At 50.2% G+C, this 20,088-nt stretch overlaps 1 protein-coding gene across 6 annotated transcripts in view; it reads left to right on the top strand.

Annotated features, from left to right (window-relative positions):
• The window catches only part of SLC35C2 (solute carrier family 35 member C2), a 32,474-nt gene that overhangs the window by 5,043 nt on the left and 7,343 nt on the right, over nucleotides 1–20,088 (top strand). The window contains exons 10-11 of one of the 6 annotated variants that reach the window (XR_010886025.1): nucleotides 10,603–10,703; nucleotides 12,172–13,090. The exons of 3 other annotated variants lie outside the window; for them this stretch is intronic. The gene's annotated coding sequence lies outside the window, so the exon portion shown is untranslated. Of the gene's footprint in view, nucleotides 1–768; nucleotides 885–10,602; nucleotides 10,704–12,171; nucleotides 13,091–20,088 lie in introns of those variants that run through there. 2 more of the 6 variants (XR_010886028.1, XR_010886029.1) reach the window with 2 other exon arrangements.

Genomic DNA, 20,088 nt, shown 5'->3' with positions numbered 1-20,088 from the left:
TATAACTATGCTTCAGCAAGTAGAGGTCATTCTTCTGAACTTTACTACCTTTTAGATTCACACTGGCCTTGCTACTGCATGCCCAATTGTTTCTGAGGCCTGGCACACACAATATTTGCCTACGATCAGGATCCTTGATCTCTAGTATTAAGAGGATCTTCTTTTGCAGCCTGCTGTATTTGTGCCAGCCAAGAGAGCAGACTGACTCGTTTGCTTTTATACATCTCTAAGACCCCATATCCTCAGAAAACTTTTAGTATTGTGGCTTCCTGTAGGAATCTGATCTCTTTGTCCTATTGGATTGGGTCAGTTAGTGCTGCAACTCCCAGTGCGTGCCACTAGGAAAGTGGAAGGGTGTAGAATTTATGACACAGCTGTTTGCTTCCTGCTAAGCCAAAAGTGTGGTTGAGAACGTGGCTGTTTTCTTGTCTGGCAATGTTTTGGCCTCTTCAGAAGTTTTGTTCCGTGTTGGCTTTTGCAGTTTTAGGAGGTGGCCAGGGGAGAAATTTGGGAGCTTTCCAAAGGGATAACAGTGAGATCTCTCTCCTTAAAGGAACTGGGCATTAAACTGAATTTCTTGTGTTCTGTTTGAGAAGCTGAATCATTTTGAGTGTTTGGACCAAGTCCCTCTCCTGATCTTGCTTTGCAATTTTCAGATACAAAGAATCTTTCTTGGTGACTTTAGTCAAGAGCAGGTACTGCAAAAAAATGTGGTTCTGAGGAAAAATTTTTTGTCAATACTGATCATCTTTAATTGTGTTCTAATAGATGCTGGCAGCTTTCTTTGGAACAGACAGCAGGTGGTGCAACTACCCCACTTAAAGCTACTGAACCAGCAGTTCCTGGCTAGGCTGGCACAGCGAGGGATTCTGTGCATCGAGTGGGATGTTGCCTGGAGCTGAGAATGGCTTGTTCTGTGACCTGCTTTCATGCCAGTTTGCAGAGCTGCCAGCAGAGTCTACCTAGCTAGATTTTCTAATAGCTAGGACTCATGATGCTTCCAGCAGGATTCATCCTCTTTGCCCTACTGATAGGTGTAAGTCCTATCTGTTCTGGTGAAAAACTAAATATTGTACTTCATGTGGGGCAGTGATGCTTTCTGTGGGTGATCTGTGTTTAGCAATGCTGCAGCTGCTCTTTGCATTTCACTTGTCACTGTCCTAGAACTGAATCTTGGGCATCCTTCTGCTGCATAGTTCTTAGATTGGAATTTCAGGTCCCTGCAAATCTAAGGTAATGGTGGCTTTGTTCACAGTCAAGGTTTTGCACCGTGTACTGTGCTTGAAGGTGAAATTTGACTGTGCCAATGTATGTGCTTCTTGTGAACTGCAGAGCCTTGTAGTCTGTTTCCAGAATCATTCCTTCTTTAAGACAGAGGAGATGCCCTAGGTGGTAGTGTCTGCCCTTTGCGTTTCTGATCTAGACACAACTCTTTGTACTCAGATGTGACACTATCATTCAGTGGAGAGGCAGGGCTAAGAATGGCTTTTGAGATGAGCAGTTAGTGCTGCACCCTTCCCTGGAAAGTTGTTTCTGGTGAGGCTTGGTAGCCATCTATTTTCTTGTTCAGTAAAATTTACTCCTCTTCAGAGAAAAAGATAAGAAAAACCTGGAAAGAGAAACACAAAAGCGTCTACTGCTTCATGATTCTACCACAGCACGTGGTACAGGTAGCCCAGTTTGCTTGTGGGAATAACTGAGCATCACTCTTCTGCTCTGGAAAGGAATCCTGTTCTAATTCTTCTAGTACCCAGCTTGGAATGGCTGAGGATCTCTATCCTATTCCTGCCCATGAATTAAAAAGCCCTTATGAGGAGCTCAGTGATAATAATTAATTACTCCTTGAGCTTCACTGGGGGAAAGTCTGCCTCCAACCTTATAAAACCAGGCAAGGATCTTGTGGTGCAAGGAGCAGAGTTCAAGGCAGGGCATATTCTGCACCTGTTTCTGTGACCAGCACACAGCAAGGAGGCCCTGATCCAGCTCAAGCTGGTCTGCAGTGCTAGGCTGGAAAGGTTTTTTGCTCTGTAGCTGAATGGGAATTGATGAAGGTGGTCCCTGAAGGATTTCTTTCTGAGACTATGATCCACAAGGTCATCTGCTTCTGGGAAAGAGTTGCTGTTCTGCAGACTTTATATTACTTTTCCCTGTGCAATTCTCTGCAGGAACTTCCTTGGCGTAGAGCTGACTATGCTATGACTACTTGTGTGCAGAACAGGCAGGATCCTTTTTTGCCTTTCTTCTCTCTCCCTCCCTCCCCCTAACATCTGGTTTCCTCTGCTCCAGTAGTGCAGGAAGGAAGTTGCTCCCTAGCTCCCAGTAAGCACCTAGTTGTTCCCGTGGGGACCTCTTCTTTAAAAGATCTTGTCTGGCAGGACTTTTGGCAATAGCAGTACTGTCACTAACCTGAAGGTTTTGCCTGGAACTCTTTCTTTATCCCCAAAATTCAACAGGAAAGTCAGGACTGGAGTAGACCCAGTGTCAAACAAATCCCGTGTTAATTAGACTGTGTGTAAATGTGGTTCTTTCTGACCAAGCACCCACTGTGTCCCAGGCCCAAGAAATGACATGGCTGAACAGCTAGCTGTGCTCCTAATATTCCTTTTACTCCTGCTGCAACATATATAAAATGAAAGTGCTACACCAGCCCAGCGGGTACCAATAGTCATGTTTAATACTTCTTTTCAGCATGGTAGATTCTTCTGCCACAGGCTTATGGAGCAGAGGTGATGGGACTTAGGGATCCCAGGAAAGAATGCACTGAGGGTTTCTGAATTGCAGAGGTGCTTCTGTTCCTTTTAGTTCCACCTTTTACTTTACCTTTTCATTCTACTGTGTGTGGGTGGAGTTTGAGAGCTAGCTGGGGCAGGAACTTCAGTTGCCTTTGCACTTACAGTCAGGATTATAAGTTATGATTTGCTTTAAAATAATTGAAATATAACAATATGGGGTGGAGGGAGGGGTTCTTTCTTCTTGAGGATTGGTTTCTGGATTCTCTCCATAAAAATAAAGGAGAGAGAACATGTGCTGACAATCTGATCTACCTACTCTAGATGATTTTTGGAGGAAAAACCCAGCAACTAAAGTTTCTGTATTTATGGATATTTTAACTGATATGGGGGGATGTGTATCAATTAATGATGTTGAGTACCAGGTTAATTTCTAGATGTAGGTGCTGAGTTCAGTAGCAGATGTTTGGGGAAAAGAAAGTAGAAAGGTTAGATAGTCTGTACCAAACATCTCATGAGAAACTTCTTGGCTGCAAGGGATAGAATACGAGGAACTATCTGTGAAGAGCCATTCCTGCAAAACTGGCAAAGACACAAAAGTTAGAATGAATGTATCCAAAGGACATTTAGACTCTAAAAACTTCTGATAGGAAAATCTGGGAACAGATACCCTGCTGCGCAACCTGAAGAAGTGGCACCTTCCTGCATACCTGTGGGAGTTTAAAAGTCCTTTTTTGTCTGTTATATGCTAGGATTACTCCTACTGTTCAGATTAAATGGCACATTGATTTTAGAAGGTTGTTTGGAATAGCATGTTCCCTGCTGGCCACAGCTCCAAAATATTAGAACAGCTCCCAAATGTTAGAACCACAAGATCTAAATCTGGTCAGGTTTGCTAGAGGAAGGTAGGAAGGGGTATATGTTTCACAGGATGCTCAGGACTTGTTTGAGGCATAGTATGATACCTCATCAGAGAGGGAAGGTACAAACCCTGTGTGGGCATAGTTGGAGAATGCAATTTCTTCTTGAGCCCTGAGGGCTGTGCCAGAAGCATGTTCTTCAGGCCATCTTGCATATGACTTAAGCACTGAACCTCTGTTCCTTTAGCCTCTATTTGAACAGCTAGATCAGAAATTGTATGACAAGCAGAGGTTCGTTTACACATTAGCCTTGAGAGTCAGGTCTATGTAAGGTGAAGGCTCATGGTCAGGCCCCAGCATGCTGTAAAGAGGGCTTCACCTGCTTATACATGAGAATAGATGTTGTTGGCTCTTCAGCACCTCATTCCACAGGTCACCGAAGCAGGAATGCTAACAAGCCCATGTACCCAGCAGGAATGCTAAACATATGTGCCTAGCCATATATTAAAGACATGGCCTGTCCTTTGGTTGAAGCAAGGATCTTCATCTTGGGGTGCTGTCTAGTACTGTGTGACTTGACCAATTTTGCAGGTTTGCTGAGACCTCTCTACTACAGTTACTAGGGCTTCTTTTAACATCTGTACAGTTACGTGTTTGTCTGGGCAACAGTTCTGGATCCAAATGATTTTCTGTAGCCTGGAACATTCCTGCTGAGATCCATGCACACCCGCCTTCATGGTGCTGTCGTGCACTCCCACCCATGTGTGCAAGGGTAGCTGCAGATCTGTATACTAGAAGCAGAAATGCACTTCCTTCATTGGATTTGCAGAGCTCCAGCATAGAGGATTGGTTTTAAATACAGTGTAATGTTGGATATAAATGTCACTGCTGCAGGTGCCTGACTGGGGTGACCAACCAATAAGCTGTGAGAAGCTCTGCTTAAGTCTCTTCATCTTCCTGCCATTAACTGACCAAACAGAGGGGACTTTACACTCTAAACTGCTGTTGAGTGCTAGGTGTTGCCTGGGAAACATAGAAGGAAAATGAGAGGATCCTATTGTTTGTGGGTTTATCTTGCTTTTGTAACAGCTTCTGGTGACAACCTAAGCTTTGCAAGGGAAGAGGCACAGTGTGTATGTGCCCCTTTCTCCCTCTTCCTCCTCATGCCAGTATTGCTGGTTCTTGGTCCCAAATCCAATTGTTTTGTTTCTGTTCACCCACAGCCACTGTGGCTGCTTGCTCTGCTTCACTCCTTGAGCAATGGCAGGAGCACAATGGTGGAGGAGGGGGAAAACGTGTAATTTGCGATGGGTGGAACAGTGGTGTGAGATCAGTTCTCCATCATAAATTTTGAGGCTTTGGATAAGGGAGATGCAGAGGTGGGGTATAGCGAAGACAGAAAATGGGGAACAGTGTTGGTACTTGTGAGAAATAGGCAAATACTGTTTTTAAAGCAGGGAGGTGCAGCTGTTGTGTTGGGCAGAGCTGTCTTTTTTGGGAAACTTACTCTATCAATTGCACCTCTTAGCCTTCCAGAAGCACTTGTGTTCCCTAAATTCTGAGAAGTGATAAGTTAGGGATAGACTATCTGTGAAGGATGCTCTCTTACCACTTTTTGACTTTCTTCCCTGCTTCTTGTTTTGCTCTGCTTTTGCTCTCACCCCAACTGCTATGCATGCAAGGCTCCTCTACCCCAGAGCTTCACCAGGCTTCAGCTATGTTGGCTCTGGGCCATGCCTGGTTAGGACTTCTTCTAGTAGAGAATGTCACAGGGTGCAGGGCAGAGCACCCTGTTCTTGGCTGCTTTAGTATTCTCTCCCAGCAAGCAGTGTTGTAGAAACAAGGTGGAAGCACTGGCTGTGTGGGGAGCCCCAGCTGCTCTAGTCCTGGTCTCTGCTGATAGGCAGAGGGGAGCTTGTAGCACGTGGGGGTGCAGAGTTGACTTAACCACAGGGAGTGAGTAGGGGCTATGGCTGTATTTCTTGTCTGTGTGGAAGCTGTCTGGGAAAGGCATGAGGTAGAGCTGAGGAAGGAACAGTGTGCCAGAAGGATATTTGAATCCTACCAGTGTCTCATTCAATCCCAGATATGAACTCAGTGATGCTGTAAATAATTTTAGTGCAACATAACATTATATTACTCTTTGTTTCATGCTACCTCTAGCCTGGATGTAAATTAGCATTTGGTAATCAGTTTGTTTTGTTGCTGTTTTCTGTGAGGGAATGTAACAGTGCCTGATTATGGTCATCCCCATGTCCCCTGTTGGGCTGCCCAGCTTCCCTGGGCACTGAGAGTGGATCCCTAGTCTTGGGCTAAGATTCCTCATGGAAATAAAGAGCATTTCCTTTGTCCCCCTCAGGTACTGCTGCTTGATCCACCGTGAAGCTGATGGGGGTGCTCCCCAGTTTGAGGGGCTTGGTGCTCTCCTGAGTGCCCTCTTTCTGGGACTCTGGCTCCCTGAGAGCACTGAGAAGAGGTCTTGATACTCCAGCTCTGCCCTGGAGCTCCTAGGGCAGATCTTTATTCCTTGCAGTTAGGCACACCTGATCTTGCAGGCTCTGCTAGTTCAAGCAGTGAGCTGAGTGCAGGAACTCAGTGGGCAGAGTGAGAACGCAAACGTTGGCAGGGGCCATTGCAGGAAATGGCAGGAGGCAATGGGTAAAAGCTTTGTAATTCGTTGAGAAAATGGCAGATGAGGCAACTCTGCTGGAGTGTGGTGTGGGGCTTCTTTCTCTTCACTTGTGGCCTGCCTCTCCTCCCCAGCATCCTTGGAAAATAAGGGAGTGGGTCCTAGATGACAGTTTCACAAGCTTCCTCCTATGGTCACATCCTGAAATAGGTCTAAAAAGGAAGCTGGTGGGCCTCATCCTTGCTTTTGCTGAAACTGGAGCTATGTCCTCAAACTGACTCACCCTGCGCTTGGATCTCATCTTGCTCAGGAGCAGGACTGCAGGCTAGTCCTGAACAGGACTAGGGTGCAGGGTGGCTTCTGGGGAGTATGGCAGAGTTGTGGGGAGAGCTCAGGAGGGATGAAGTGGGACTGTGCTGCTGTGGGGGAGTGCAGCAGAGTGTTAAGGGAAGCAGCACTATATTTCTGTTGGACACTGTCCATCTCACTTGAATAAGCCCTAAAATATAATGAAAAGAAAAAAGAACTCCCACCCACCCCTTACTCCAAGAAAAAAAAACCTGAAAATATCAGAAACGGAGAGAGAGGCAAGCACATAGCAAGGACAAAGGGCTCAAAGGAGGAGACAGAAGGAGGCAGAGAGTGCTGCAGCAGTAGTACAGAGAAAATGAAAAGGCATAAACTTGTGGTGGTAGCAGTGAAGTGCAGACTGTAGGGATGAGGAGGGAGAGTTGGGGTCTACTGAGGAGACAGAAAGGCAGCACAGAGGGGTTGACAGAGGGGAGTGGGAGCTGTGGGGGTAGCACTGGCATCCTACTTGCCTCTGGAAATAAACCTGGGTGGCTCTGCAGCTCCTTGGCCTTGTACAGAGGTGGTCAAGGCCTCTTGTCTTCAGTGGAACTGTTTCAGACTTGAACTGATGTAGTGGTCTTGGGACTGGATGCACAAAATTAACCCAGCCCTGTGCGCAGGCGCAGGGCTGTGAGGTCTCTTGCCTTCAAGAGATCCCTTGTTTGTGCCACAGGTTGCTACTGGCAGTCTTCTGAGAGGAGTGATGCTAGTTAGTCATGCAGACTCTGTTTGCTGAGGTGCCCCCAAGTTAGGGGCTGCTTTAGAGGATGGGAGAAATAGGTTTCTCTACAGTCAAGCATTGTGTGGCACAGTTGAGTTCATCCCCCTTTCTCAAAGGGAGAGTATAAAGGCTGAACATGTCGGAACCAGTCTTGAGCATTGTAGTGCTGGCGAGACCTGCATGTGCGTGCAGCAACACAGACACGCTAGCACCTTGGTGTGGAAGAACATGCAAATTTATGCTTGTACCGTGCAGGCCTTCCCCTGTCTGTGCAAGCACGTGCACAGACAGTCTGACATGCAGCCATAAACATGAAATATGACTCATCCATAAATGCAGGTTATGTGTATACATTTGCATGTGAATATATATGCACATGTGTGCAGACATATGTGTGTGCATACCTTTGTGTGTACCCTTGCTTCCCTGTACTCCTGTCTTTCTATGAGCAATGTGGAGGAGGATGCTGGCTATGATTTAATATTGATGGTGTTAGAACTAATTAACCAACGGAAGCAAAACTGAATGAATCTCGGAGGTGCTGCACTCCTGCAAACTCTGTTCTTGCCTGTAAGACCAGGTGTTTACATGTGTGCTGATTTTGCTTCCCCCTCTCCCCACCCCCACCTCTTCTTGAAGAACAGATGCTTGGCTTCCTGATGAAATTTCAACACAGTAAACACCCTGAGGGCAGGGGGAAGTGTCCCTGCAAACCTCTCTGCACTCCCCGGTTCTCTGCCTAGTGAACAGGATGGTCAGTAAGCTTTACTGTAGTATCACAGCAGCTCCATCTCATAGTGGGAAAGCCGGCCTGGCTCCATGATGCCCAGGACTAGCAAGGCAGAGCAGCAACATGGGACTTGGTACCCAGCAGTAGGGCTGCCTCAAGCTGTGCTTCATTTCTTGTTTCAGTTGAATATCTCTGCAGCTTTTGCTATGTGTTTGGTGCTTGGTGAAGTGGGGAAAGGAGAGCTGAGGGTGCAGACAGCTGGAAGGCTGGCTTCCACCCAACCTAGGGCTGCAGAGGGCTCACATTCATCTGTGATCTTTGCAGTGGCAAAGCCTTGCAACTGTCTTTATATCCCTGCTTCTGCACTGAGGCTGTATTTTTTCCCCCCTCCCCCCCCTTATTACTGGGGTATGCAGGTTTTGATGTTCACAGCCTTAAGTCTCTGCACTCCAAGTATGCTTGAAGAACTCTTGCTTCCAGTTTGCACCCAATACATGGAGATGTCTCCTTTTTTCTGGAGCCATGTGAACCTGAGAGGTTCTATATCCTGTAGGTGCTTGGGGAGTCATAGATTTGGGAACAGACTTGGGGGCTGTTTGTCTTGCTTTTCTTTAGGAAAGATGGTGCAGCCAAAACTGAGCTGTGTCTGGAACTTTGGAGAGTGGTGTTATGTGTGATGGTATTTGCTGCTGAGGGACCGGCTGTGCTGAGTACTGTTAAGCCTCCTGTGAAGGTTGTGCTTTTCTGACAGGACAGGTAGCTATGGGACACATTTCTCCTCTCCCAGGCAGTCTTGTCACTGCCAGGAGCCGGGACTTCTGAGCGCCTGGCTGGGCCTGTGTTGCTAGCCTGTGCTCCCAGGGGAGCAGTCTGTCCCTGCCCTTCCTGTGGACATTGCCAGGAGCAGAGGCTGCTGCCAGCTTCTGGCTGCTTGCCCAGTGAAAAATAGCAGAATTGACCATGCGATTGTTAATGAAAATCCCAGTCAGGAAGATGCAGCCAAGCCCTGTAATTGCACTAATTGGAGCCATCGTCGTGAACGTGCTAAAAGCTGCTCTCCTGGTCTCAGCCCAGCAATTTTTCTAACCTCATGTTTCAGCATGTCCCCCCACTCCTCAAGGCAGGCCCACCTGCTTTGTTGATGTAATTCACTGTACAAATGGAGCTGAAAGTTGATGAGTCCTTTCAGAGCCCCTGTCTGTGGAGCTACTCCTTTGTTTTTAGATGTTGAAGGCCAGTAGAACTTCCCAGGGAGACCAAAGTGAAGCTAGTTCCAGGAGTTGAGATACTCTGGGCTGCACAACACTTTTTGCTTGCAGCCTGGCATTCTCTCTCTCTCAGTGTCATAATAGGATGAGATGGCTTGGTCTTGGCCGAGCAGGAGCTTCCTGGATCCTAAAAGCATGGGGGTGGGAAAGTAAGTGTTCAACTGTCCTGACTGGTGGGGTCTGGGAGGGCAGCAAAGTATGTGTTGGGAGGGGACTGTGTTGCTGGTGCAGACTGCTGACATCTTGCCTCATCCTGCCCTGTTGCTTTGAAGCTAAAAGGCCCTTTCTCCTCCTATGTTAGTTAGAGATCACAGGGTAATTTAGGTGGGAAGGGAGCAATGACCTGCTCAGAGCAAGGTCAGCTTTAAGATCAGACCAGGCTGCTCAGGGCTTTATCCAGTTGGGTTGTGCAAACCTCCAAGGACATAGACTGCACTGGCTGTCTGAGCCCCTGCTCCAATACTTGACTGTCCTCATAAGGAAAAAGTTTTTCCTTATCTCCGGTCTGAACTTCTGTTTGAAGTTATGCCTGTTGTCTCTCATCATCCCACTATGCACCGTGGATAAGAGCCTGACTCCATCTTCTCAATAACCTCCTTGTAGGTACTGACAGATGGCTATGAGGTCCCCCTCTAAGCTCTCTCTCTGCACTGATACGTGTTTCAGGCTACTGTCTTGCCACAGGCATTGTAGAGGTGTCTCCTCCAGCAGGTACCTGTAGAGAGGCTCAGCTTTGAGTAGGTCAGGAATGAAGTTCCTGGACTCTAGAAACCAGGCTGTGGTGAGAAGCTGGGACTGGAAGTCCTAATGATCCTGAAAGCTGGAATCCCTCAAGCGAAGACAGAAAGGCAGGCATGGTTTAAAAAACTTATTGTAGTTTTGGAGGACAGGACTTCCGATGTTGATAAGTTAGGGCTGATGCCACTGGAGCCAGGACTGAAACAGGAGGGCTTGACTGCAAGGCACCAGTGCACTGCTCTATCACTGCACTAGCCTGACAGATGCTCTTCTAAAGGTAGTCCAGACTGTGAGGCAGACAGAAGCTGGCCCTGTTAGTAAGCTCTGCAGGCAGGGACTACTCCCAAGCTTTGGGTTATGCACAGCAGGTCCTGAACCCCTGGTTGTCTTGTGCATGCCCTGTGCAGATGGATGCTGCTCCTGCCCAGCGCTCTCTCCTCCAAAGTTGTTTCTTATGGGAGATTGAATCCTGCAAACCCAACATGGCTCCTGCCCTAGAGCACTGTTTTTTGGCTTCCTTGGCGCGGGCCTTCTGACCCTGCTAATGTTGTGCCCATGTGCCTTGTCTCTCTCCAGACATGTGTCCTCGACCTGCCAATGCCTCCCTCAGTGGTTGCAGCTTCAGACCCCTACATGTGCAGGGTGGGGTGGTTTCCCCTCGCAGCTCTAACACTGCTGTAAGTCTGCCTTTGCTAATGTGTTCAGCAGCCTCGCTTCTCCCATTACACTTGGATCAGGAGCTGCAGCTGCACTCCTCAGCCAGTGGTGCAGCCAGGGGAGGAGGTTATGCACCAGCAGTCTGTTGGGCTGCAGTGTGGGCATCAGGGATAGTGCAACCAGGAAGGAGTGTGTGGGGGGGGGGGGCAGGGGATTCAGGGGAATATTCTTGATATCTCTCCCTGCACCAGCCTCATCATGGGGAAGGAAGGTATTGCTAAGGTCAGGGGTGACCCTGGGGCTCCCCAGTGCTATCCCATGTAGTAGTGCTGCCTGTTGTGGGTCTAGGCAGAGGCAGGGCCAAGTTGGGAAGTGCTGGCATTCCTGGGTCCATCCCCAGGTGCTGGGTGATATCCATGGCTGCTTGTAGACCCTGGAATGCCTAGGGTTGCCCCTGCTGCAGTCCATCCAAATGGGGATGCCATGCAGGGAAGCTCCCCGCCTCCTGCAGGCATCAGGGTTGCCTCCTTACGCAGTGCCATCTGAAGCTTATGCCCACAGTTTCATAGATTTTTTTTTTTTTTTTAAGGCCTGAAGTGACCATTCAGTTATCTAGGGCCCCTGTGTGACTCCAACTAAGAAATGCCATCTTGTTCTGCTGTGCTGAACCCGGTATCTCTCAGCTGATATATTTTCCATGACAGGGTGGACGATGCTAGGAGTCAGAGCAGATGGCGCTTCCCTGGTAGCATGGCCCAGTGCTGTGTTTCCTATTTGCACTTGCCTGACTACAGGCTTCAGCCTTCTTTCTACCCTGAAAGGCTAATTTCCCCTCTACTTGATGCTGGCGCAGATGGATCATTCCTCTTGGCATTACCCACTGAGGTTTCCCCAAGGCATTGTCCCTCCAGGTCAGCAGTTCCTGGAGGATAAAAGACTAAGGAGCAGCAGGTTTTTACTGGGAATCCAGCCACCTATCATCAGCACACACCCCCTGGATCAGCCACCTTCCCCACCGCCACATCTCCCCCACAAAGGCAAACAAAGGGGAGCTTTGAACAGAGAAAAGGAGAACAGGCAGCTGGCATCCCCTTGGGAAGGGCGGGGAAACTGGTCATGGAAAAGGGGAGGAGTGAGGATGGGTCAGAGATGCAGTGGGGTATGTAGCTAGAGGGCATGAGTGCAGGAACCTGTCCTATGTGTCACTGGAAGAGGGCTTGCTGAAGCACCAGGAGGGCACAGAACTGTCCTACAAGATCCCATGCTAGCATAAGTAGTCCTACCCTCTCTGCTCTTGTGCTTCTCATCCTAGTGGGGCTGAATGATTGCTTTATCTATCAGCTGCCTGCATTAACAAGCAGTAATTGGCACCTGTGTTAAAGAGCCTGGTTTCAATTACTGCCCAGTGCTGCTCAAACTCTCCAGAGCTGGGAGATTACGAGGGGGAGGAGCAGTAAAGCTCGTGTTCGTTCTCTGTCTTTCCACCAGGTGCTCCTCTTCCCCCAGGGCTGAAGCACTGTGGGCAACTCTTGCTTGTGCCTTGAATCTGCAACTGCACCAGCAAGGGCTGCTTGGGAAGCAAAACAGTGCATCCCAGGAGCATGTAGAACAGGCATAGCTGGCACAGTGCTGCAGCTCTGTTGTTCTTCACCTGGATGTTTCTTGCAGGAGCCTCTACTTCAAATCCTACACTGCAGGGTGGGACTGCAAGGTGTGAGAAGGAATTGGTCTTTGTAGATCATGTTGTTCCCTCAGCCCCATGCAACACCAATCCTGGGAGCTTGCCAGGCTCTCCCCTCAGCTGTACATCTCCTGTTGCTCCCACTGCATCTGCACTCCCCTGTGCACTGGGCCCAGCCCCCTTCTGCTGCCATCCATCATTTCTGATCCAATAAATTACAGTGCCATTAAAATGCAATGGGAATTGTTTTCTGTGTTTTAGAGACATGAGCCTTTAAATTTCCATTTGTTTAGTGGAGAGCAAACTTTGGCCTCTTCAGGGACCTACTTGGAGGAATCCCATGGGTTAGGGCCTTAGAAGGAAGGGGCGTTCAAGTGAGCTGGTTAATATTCAAACATCACTTCCTCCAGGCTCAAGAGCGGTGCATCCCTATGAGTAGGAAGTCAAGCAAAGGAGGCAGGAGACCTGCATGGATGAGCAAGGAGCTCCTGGCAAAACTCAAGCAGAAGAAGGAAGTATACAGAAAGTGGAAAGGGGGACAGGCCACTTGGGATGAATATAGGAATGTTGTGAGAGTATGCAGGGATGCGACGAGGAAGGCTAAGGCCCGTTTGGAATTAAATCTGGCTAGAGAGGTCAAGGACAGCAAGAAGGGCTTCTTCAAATACATCAGTAGCAAGAGGAAGACTAGGGAAAATGTGGGCCCTTTGCTGAATGGGGTGGGTGCCCTGGTGACGAAGGATGCAGAGAAGGCAGAGTTACTGAATGCCTTCTTTGCTTCAGTCTTTACTGCTCAGGCCTGCCCTCAGGAACCCCAGATCCTGGAGGCAAGAGAGAATGTCTGGAGGCAAGAGAGAATGTCTGGAGGAAGGAAGACTTTCCCTTGGTGGAGGAGGAGTGGGTTAGAGATCCTTTAAGCAAACTTGACACCCACAAATCCATGGGCCCTGATGGGGCCTGACCCACGAGTGCTGAGGGAGCTGGCGGATGTCATTGCTAAGCCACTCTCCATCATCTTTGAAAGGTCATGGAGGACAGGAGAGGTGCCTGAAGACTGGAAGAAAGCCAATGTCACCCCAGTCTTCAAAAAGGGCCAGAAGGAGGACCCAGGGAACTACAGGCCAGTCAGCCTCACCTCCATCCCTGGAAAGGTGATGGAGCAGCTCATCCTGGAGGCCATCTCCAAGCATGTGGAGGAAAAGGTGATCAGGAGTAGTCAGCATGGCTTCACCAAAGGGAAATCATGCCTAACCAATCTGATAGCCTTCTATGATGGAATGACTGGCTGGGTAGATGAGGGGAGAGCAGTGGATGTTGTCTACCTTGACTTCAGCAAGGCTTTTGACACTGTCTCCCATAGCATCCTCATAGACAAGCTCAGGAAGTGTGGGTTAGATGAGTGGACGGTGAGGTGGATTGAGAAGTGGCTGAATGGCAGAGCTCAGAGAGTTGTGATCAGTGGCACAGAGTCTAAGTTGGAGGCCTGTAGCTAGCGGTGTCCCCCAGGGGTCAGTCCTGGGTCCAGTCTTGTTCAACTTCTTCATCAATGATCTGGATGAAGGGACAGAGTGCACCCTCAGCAAGTTTGCTGACGATACAAAACTGGGAGGAGTGGTCGATACACCAGAGGGCTGTGCTGCCATTCAGAGGGACCTGGACAGGCTGGAGAGGTGGGCAGAGAGGAACCTCATGAAGTTCAACAAAGGGAAGTGCAGGGTCCTGCACCTGGGGAGGAATAACTCCATGCACCAGTACAGGTTGGGGGTTGACCTGCTGGAAAGCAGCTCTGCGGAGAAGGACCTGGGAGTGCTGGTGGACACCAAGTTAACCATGAGGCAGCAATGTGCCCTTGTGGCCAAGAAGGCCAATGGTATCTTGGGTTGCATCAGGAAGAGTGTTGCCAGCAGGTCGAGGGAGGTGATTCTCCCCCTCTACTCAGCCCTGGTGAGGCCACATCTAGAGTACTGCATCCAGTTCTGGGCTCCCCAGTACAAGAGGGATGTGGCACTACTGCAGCAAGTCCAGCGAAGGGCTACAAAGATGATTAGGGGACTGGAGCATCTCTCTTATGAGGAAAGGCTGAGAGAGCTTGGCCTGTTTAGCCTGGAGAAGAGAAGGCTGAGAGGAGATCTTATCAACGTGTACAAGTATCTGAAGGGAGGGTGTCGAGAGGATGGGACCAGACTCTTTTCCGTGGTGCCGAGCGACAGGACGCGAGGCAACGGGCACAAACTGAAACACAGACGCTTCCATCTGAACATGAGGAAAAACTTTTTCACTGTGAGGGTGACAGAGCACTGGAACAGGTTGCCCAGAGAGGTTGTGGAGTCTCCTTCTCTGGAGATATTCAAAACGCGCCTGGATGCAATCCTGTGCAATGTGCTCTAGGTGACCCTGCTTGAGCAGGGGGGTTGGACTAGACGATCTCCAGAGGTCCCTTCCAACCTCAGTGATTCTGTGATGAATGGACAGTTGTGGTTGGTGCTGGAGCAATGCAGAGGAGTGGGGAGAGCCCTCTGACTATGGAGCAACTGGTGGCCCCCCAAGCTTTGCACCATTGGCCTTGTCCGTTTGTGAAGCTACAGCTGTTGGGGCTCCTCTTTCCAAAGGAGGTCCCTGGTTCAGTTTGTAGCAGTGGTCAGAGGAGGGGTGTGAAGAGGCTAATCAGAACATGCAGGTTTATTCCTCCTCTGTGAGGGGAATTTTGTGTCTGGTGTCGGGGAGAGCGAACCGAGCTGCTGTGCCGGCTGCCATGGCCAGGCAGATCAGGAGCCCTCAGGCCCTGCAGCTGCCTGAGGGACTTGATTTACATTGCGGGCAGGAGCCCTAATGCCAGGAAGCAGAGAGAGGTAAATGGTGATTGTCAGCAGAGAGGGAGGGCAGTGAAATGAGAAGCAGTGCTGGGCCAGGAAGCACCGAGGGCTGGCTGCAGGCGTCTAGGGGAAGGAAGGAGGAGGAAGACAGCGTGTTAGCATCCAGGGAATGCAGCAGCTTAATGGCTTCCAGGTGGTGGGGGTAAGTCCTGCTTCATGCTGGAAAGAAGGTGGCTCTTACAAGATAGCTGTTGCCAATAGTGAGGTCTGAGACTGCTGGGGATGTGAACCAGACATCCTTGGGGAGGCTGGCCCTGAGCATCCCCAGCAGACAGCAGTGGGGGGACACGGCATGCCTGTGAGACTGCAGCTGTTGCCTAGTGCTGTGAATGGCCCTTCTGAGAACAGTGAGGTTGTTTACCACTGATTGTATATGTTCCTGTGCTGGTCTCTCTTCAGCCAACATGTCCTCCCTTTGCACCTTTCTTCTCTGTGTTCTCTCAGTAACCTGGAGGCAAAGGCTGCACCCTGAGCAGCAATGCTGGAACTGTGGAGACATTGTGGGGACCATGCTGGGCACATGGCGGGCATGGCCATAACTGAAGGGACTGCATCCTCTTCCCTCCATGTGCCTGTGTTCCTTGCAAATGTTTTTTAAGCCAGTCTTAGAATTCTTTGGGTCTGTCTCACAGTTTTAACAGTGGATGTAGGCATTACTGTGTGACTCGCCCCACAGTTGAGTGTGTGAGTGCTGCCTTGAGCAATAATAAATTCCTGATTTAAGCTGCTCTGCCCTGACTGCTGATGCATTTCAGTTCTTCCCCTTTTCCCTATCCCTCGGGGCTGCAGCCCCCAGGAAGGGCCTGTGAGAGGCTCCCAGCTCTGTTCTCCTGCTCCAGGACGCAGGGCAGCAGCTGTTCTGTTGCCCTGTCCCTCCAGTGCTTGCATGAGTGGCAAGATGAGGCACAGAAGGAGTTAAGCAGTGCTGGGAAAATCGGTATTTAATACAGCGCTGTCCCTTCTAGCAAACCTAGATGGGAAAATGCCTCCCTGTTGGAACCAGCGCCTCTCGGAAATGGAAAAGCAGGATGGCTGGGGATTAGGGTGCCTATCGCTGGAAATGGGTTTCTTATCATGTTTCTGAGCTGAATTGGTGGGACAGCCTCTGAAAATTGAATTGCCTTCCCTGTTTCTGTCTCTGCCATTGCCTCTCTCCTGTGTTCTGGCTTTGTGCTCTGCTTCCCAGCATCCTGTCTTCCTTGCTGCCCATCCTCAGCAGATCAGGGTTTGCCTCCGAGGAGGCGTGTGTCTGAATGGGGCACAGTCTCCTGTCTGACTGGCTGCATTTGGGAGGATTCATGCTCTGGGCTCTCAAGGCCAGGAGGATGTAGGCCCTCTTTCCAGGCTTCCCTCTGACCCTGCAAGGACAGTGGTGGCCTGGGCAGAGCCGAGTTTAGGGCAGCATGAGTGGAGGTGTGAAATAATCACAAGACATGGGGTACAACTGGAAGTGTGAACTGGTGATGAGGAACTGGGGCAGGGGGGCAGGGAACCTGGGAACCTGCAGGGGGGAACGTGACAGTACCTGGAATAGATGAGGGAGAGACTAGGTTGAACATGTCAGAGCAGGAAAGAGATCAGCTTTCTGTGAGACAAGGAACAGCCTGAACCACAGGTCCATGCCAGGCGGAGGCTGGCGCAGCACGAGGGGCATCACTGGCACATCAGCTCTCAGGCTGTGTCCTGGGATGGCCAAGGTGACCCTCTTAGTTCCTCCTTGCAGTGCCTCTGTTCATGATTCAAGACACCCCGCACCATGAGCACCAAGCAGCCTGTGCTCTGCTCTGCATCAGCCCCAGGTGTCCCCTGCAGAGCAGGGCAGTTTGGTGCTCCCCAGGCCCAGAACAGATTAAGCTGAACGCAAATTTGACTCTTTTCCTCAGCGTGGGAGACTGCAGACCACAGCTGGGGGTGTGTGGGTGTGCTGGCTGTGGGTGTCCAGGCAGAGTGCTATGGATTTATCCTAAGGTTTTTGTTTCCAGGGTTTGTAGCAATTGGTTTGGGGATAATTCCATTTTCCTGAGCTATATTTTACTGCAGGTTACCAGTGTCTGATCTCATCCTTGTCTCTGTCACAGTATGCTTTTGTGGAGGAATTTCCTGTTTGTTTGTGTTAATCTTATGTGTGAGCCATGAGCAAGAAGAGGTGTTGACTGTATGCTTGTCGATAGCTTTACAGTGCACCAGCCTGCGTTCATGGTGATGCTTTAATGCTGACAGTGATGTTTGCACCCCATCCTCAGTAAGTTGATGTCTGCATAGTAGGTTGCATGAATCGTGGCAGCTTTGTCACAACAGCAGCCCTGATTACCTAGACTAGGTGAGGGAGGCCCTGCCCACCAGATGGAAAGGGCACACAGACCCCTACTCCAGCCCCCAGCAGGTCTTTCTCACCACAGCATGCCACTGCCTGGCAGCTCATGCCCATTCCTCCCCACCCTGTGCTCTGCATTTGTTCATTTGTACTGTGTGTGTGTGTGTACTGTGCATGTGCACGTGCGTGCGTGGTCGGCTGCTCCTGATGTTCCTTCACCTGCCACAACACACTGAGCTTAAAAATAAAAGATACTTAGGACTAATGGGTGAGTTTTTTGCTGCTCTCATGGAGCTACTGTCCGTGGTGGATGGTGTCTGAAGTAGAACTGCTCCCTTTCAGAATAGACCCTTTGCACTGAGCTGGAGCGTGCAAGGTGATTGCTGACTGTCAGGGCAAAGCCTTTGCCAAGGGCCTGGTTCCTCTTGCACAAGCAGGCTGTGCTCAGGCTTGCTGTCTGCCCACGGTAAGAGTGGAAGTCCTCCCTTCTTACCAAGGTGCTGGTGTCTGCCCTCTGCTAAAGGAGTCATTTGAATTGCTGACAAATAATGGGAAAAAAGTTACCCTTCATTCTAAAAGTGCTTCCTTGCATGCTGAGGGGCAACTGCAGCCAGGTCTAGCCACATCAGAGGGTGGGGAAGCCTGCGTCTCTGTGGCAAAAAAAACTATGGACAAAGGTATTCTGTTATTTGAAGGCCCTGTTAAAGAGCTGAGTAATTCCTGGAGTGAGATATAGATTTGCTCATCAATCCCTAGCAGTGTCTGCACTTGCATGGGAGGACGTGGCAGCTTTGTTACATGTGACGCAGGTTCAACCTGGTCAAGTGGCCTGGAAAGCTGGTGCGGGCAGCCCAGAGACCCCCACAGAGCAATCCTTGATGCAGTTTAGGAGAGTTTCATTTCCAGCCCTGTGTGCTGCACAGCCCCAAATCTGCCCCATGGCTCTGTGCCCCGGGAATGGAGCTGTGGAGTTATTCCAGGAGTATTTTGTAAGGGGAGAGATGTTTCCCCAGCTCTTGGCCCAGGGCCCTGTGCTGGGTGTGCAGGTCCACCTGCGCTCTGGCCCAGGAGCTGCCCCTGGGTCACCTGCAGGCACAAGGGGCCACCCCACATGACTGTGCCTGGCCTGGATGTAGTTTTGTCCTGTGGGGCCATCGCAGCCTGCTGGGTGTGGTCATGTGTTTAACAATTTATCTGAAGCAACTTCTATTTCATTTTGGGCTAAAACTGATAAATCAAGGTGACTTTGTGGAGAGAAATAATTCCTTTCCCAGGATTTGCATAATCCTGGCTGGTGATATGATAATGGTGTTTGTTAAAGACAGAACACAATAAATTAATACTGTTAAGTTGTTGCTGCAAAATGCAAAGTAGGTAATTTACTGTGGGTGTGAGGAAGAGTGTGAGTACGGGAGGCAGGGGTGTGGTGGCATCGAGCACAGGAGACTCTGGGACACAGGCCCAGCCAGGATGAAGCACAGGACCAGCGACAGTTGCCCCTTGGACCCAGCTGGCCGTGTCTAGTGGCTGTGCTGTGCTCATCTGTGGGGGGAGTATCTGCTTCGGTCGCCTTCCCCACTGCCTCTGCAGGGGTGGGACCTGCTTCTGGCCCCAGGTGGTACCCGGAGACCTGGCACGCAGCGGCGTGATTGCTCACGCAAGGCACTGGAGGAGGCTGGGGGAGCTGGGCCAGCGGTGTGCTGACCTGCATCCTGCTGGCATGGGGAGCCTGGGCAACGTGGTCCTGGGCGCATCGCGGAGGTGAGGAGATGGGCCCTGGCTCCATGCCTGGTGCTGCCTCGACCTTCCCTGCAGGCCAAGAGACTCTGATGCCGTTGAGCCCCCAGGAGGCTTTTGTACCCCTGGGAAGAGTGAAGGCCCCAGGGTAGGTAAGCCAACCTGGAGACCGGCTGGCTGTAGCCCAGTCCTCAGCTTTACCTCACCTGGCTTGGCCTCAGCCAAGGGCCGTGGTGCTGTAGGACGAGTGAGGAGGAAGAACTGGTCTGAGACAGAGGTGGAGAGAGGCGCTTGGGAACGGTGCACTGGTGCCTCCCTCATTTTCACAGAATCACAGAATCGCTGAGGTTGGAAGGGACCTCTGGAGATCATCTAGTCCAACCCCCCTGCTCAAGCAGGGTCACCTAGAGCACATTGCACAGGATTGCATCCAGGCGCGTTTTGAATATCTCCAGAGAAGGAGACTCCACAACCTCTCTGGGCAACCTGTTCCAGTGCTCTGTCACCCTCACAGTGAAAAAGTTTTTCCTCATGTTCAGATGGAAGCGTCTGTGTTTCAGTTTGTGCCCGTTGCCTCGCGTCCTGTCGCTCGGCACCACGGAAAAGAGTCTGGTCCCATCCTCTCGACACCCTCCCTTCAGATACTTGTACACGTTGATAAGATCTCCTCTCAGCCTTCTCTTCTCCAGGCTAAACAGGCCAAGCTCTCTCAGCCTTTCCTCATAAGAGAGATGCTCCAGTCCCCTAATCATCTTTGTAGCCCTTCGCTGGACTTGCTGCAGTAGTGCCACATCCCTCTT

This window comes from Apteryx mantelli, chromosome 18 (assembly GCF_036417845.1).
Source record: "Apteryx mantelli isolate bAptMan1 chromosome 18, bAptMan1.hap1, whole genome shotgun sequence".
NCBI classification, from domain to species: Eukaryota; Metazoa; Chordata; class Aves; order Apterygiformes; family Apterygidae; genus Apteryx; species Apteryx mantelli.
Note: the sequence above shows the minus strand (reverse complement) of the source record. Positions and strands in the feature narration are given on the sequence as shown.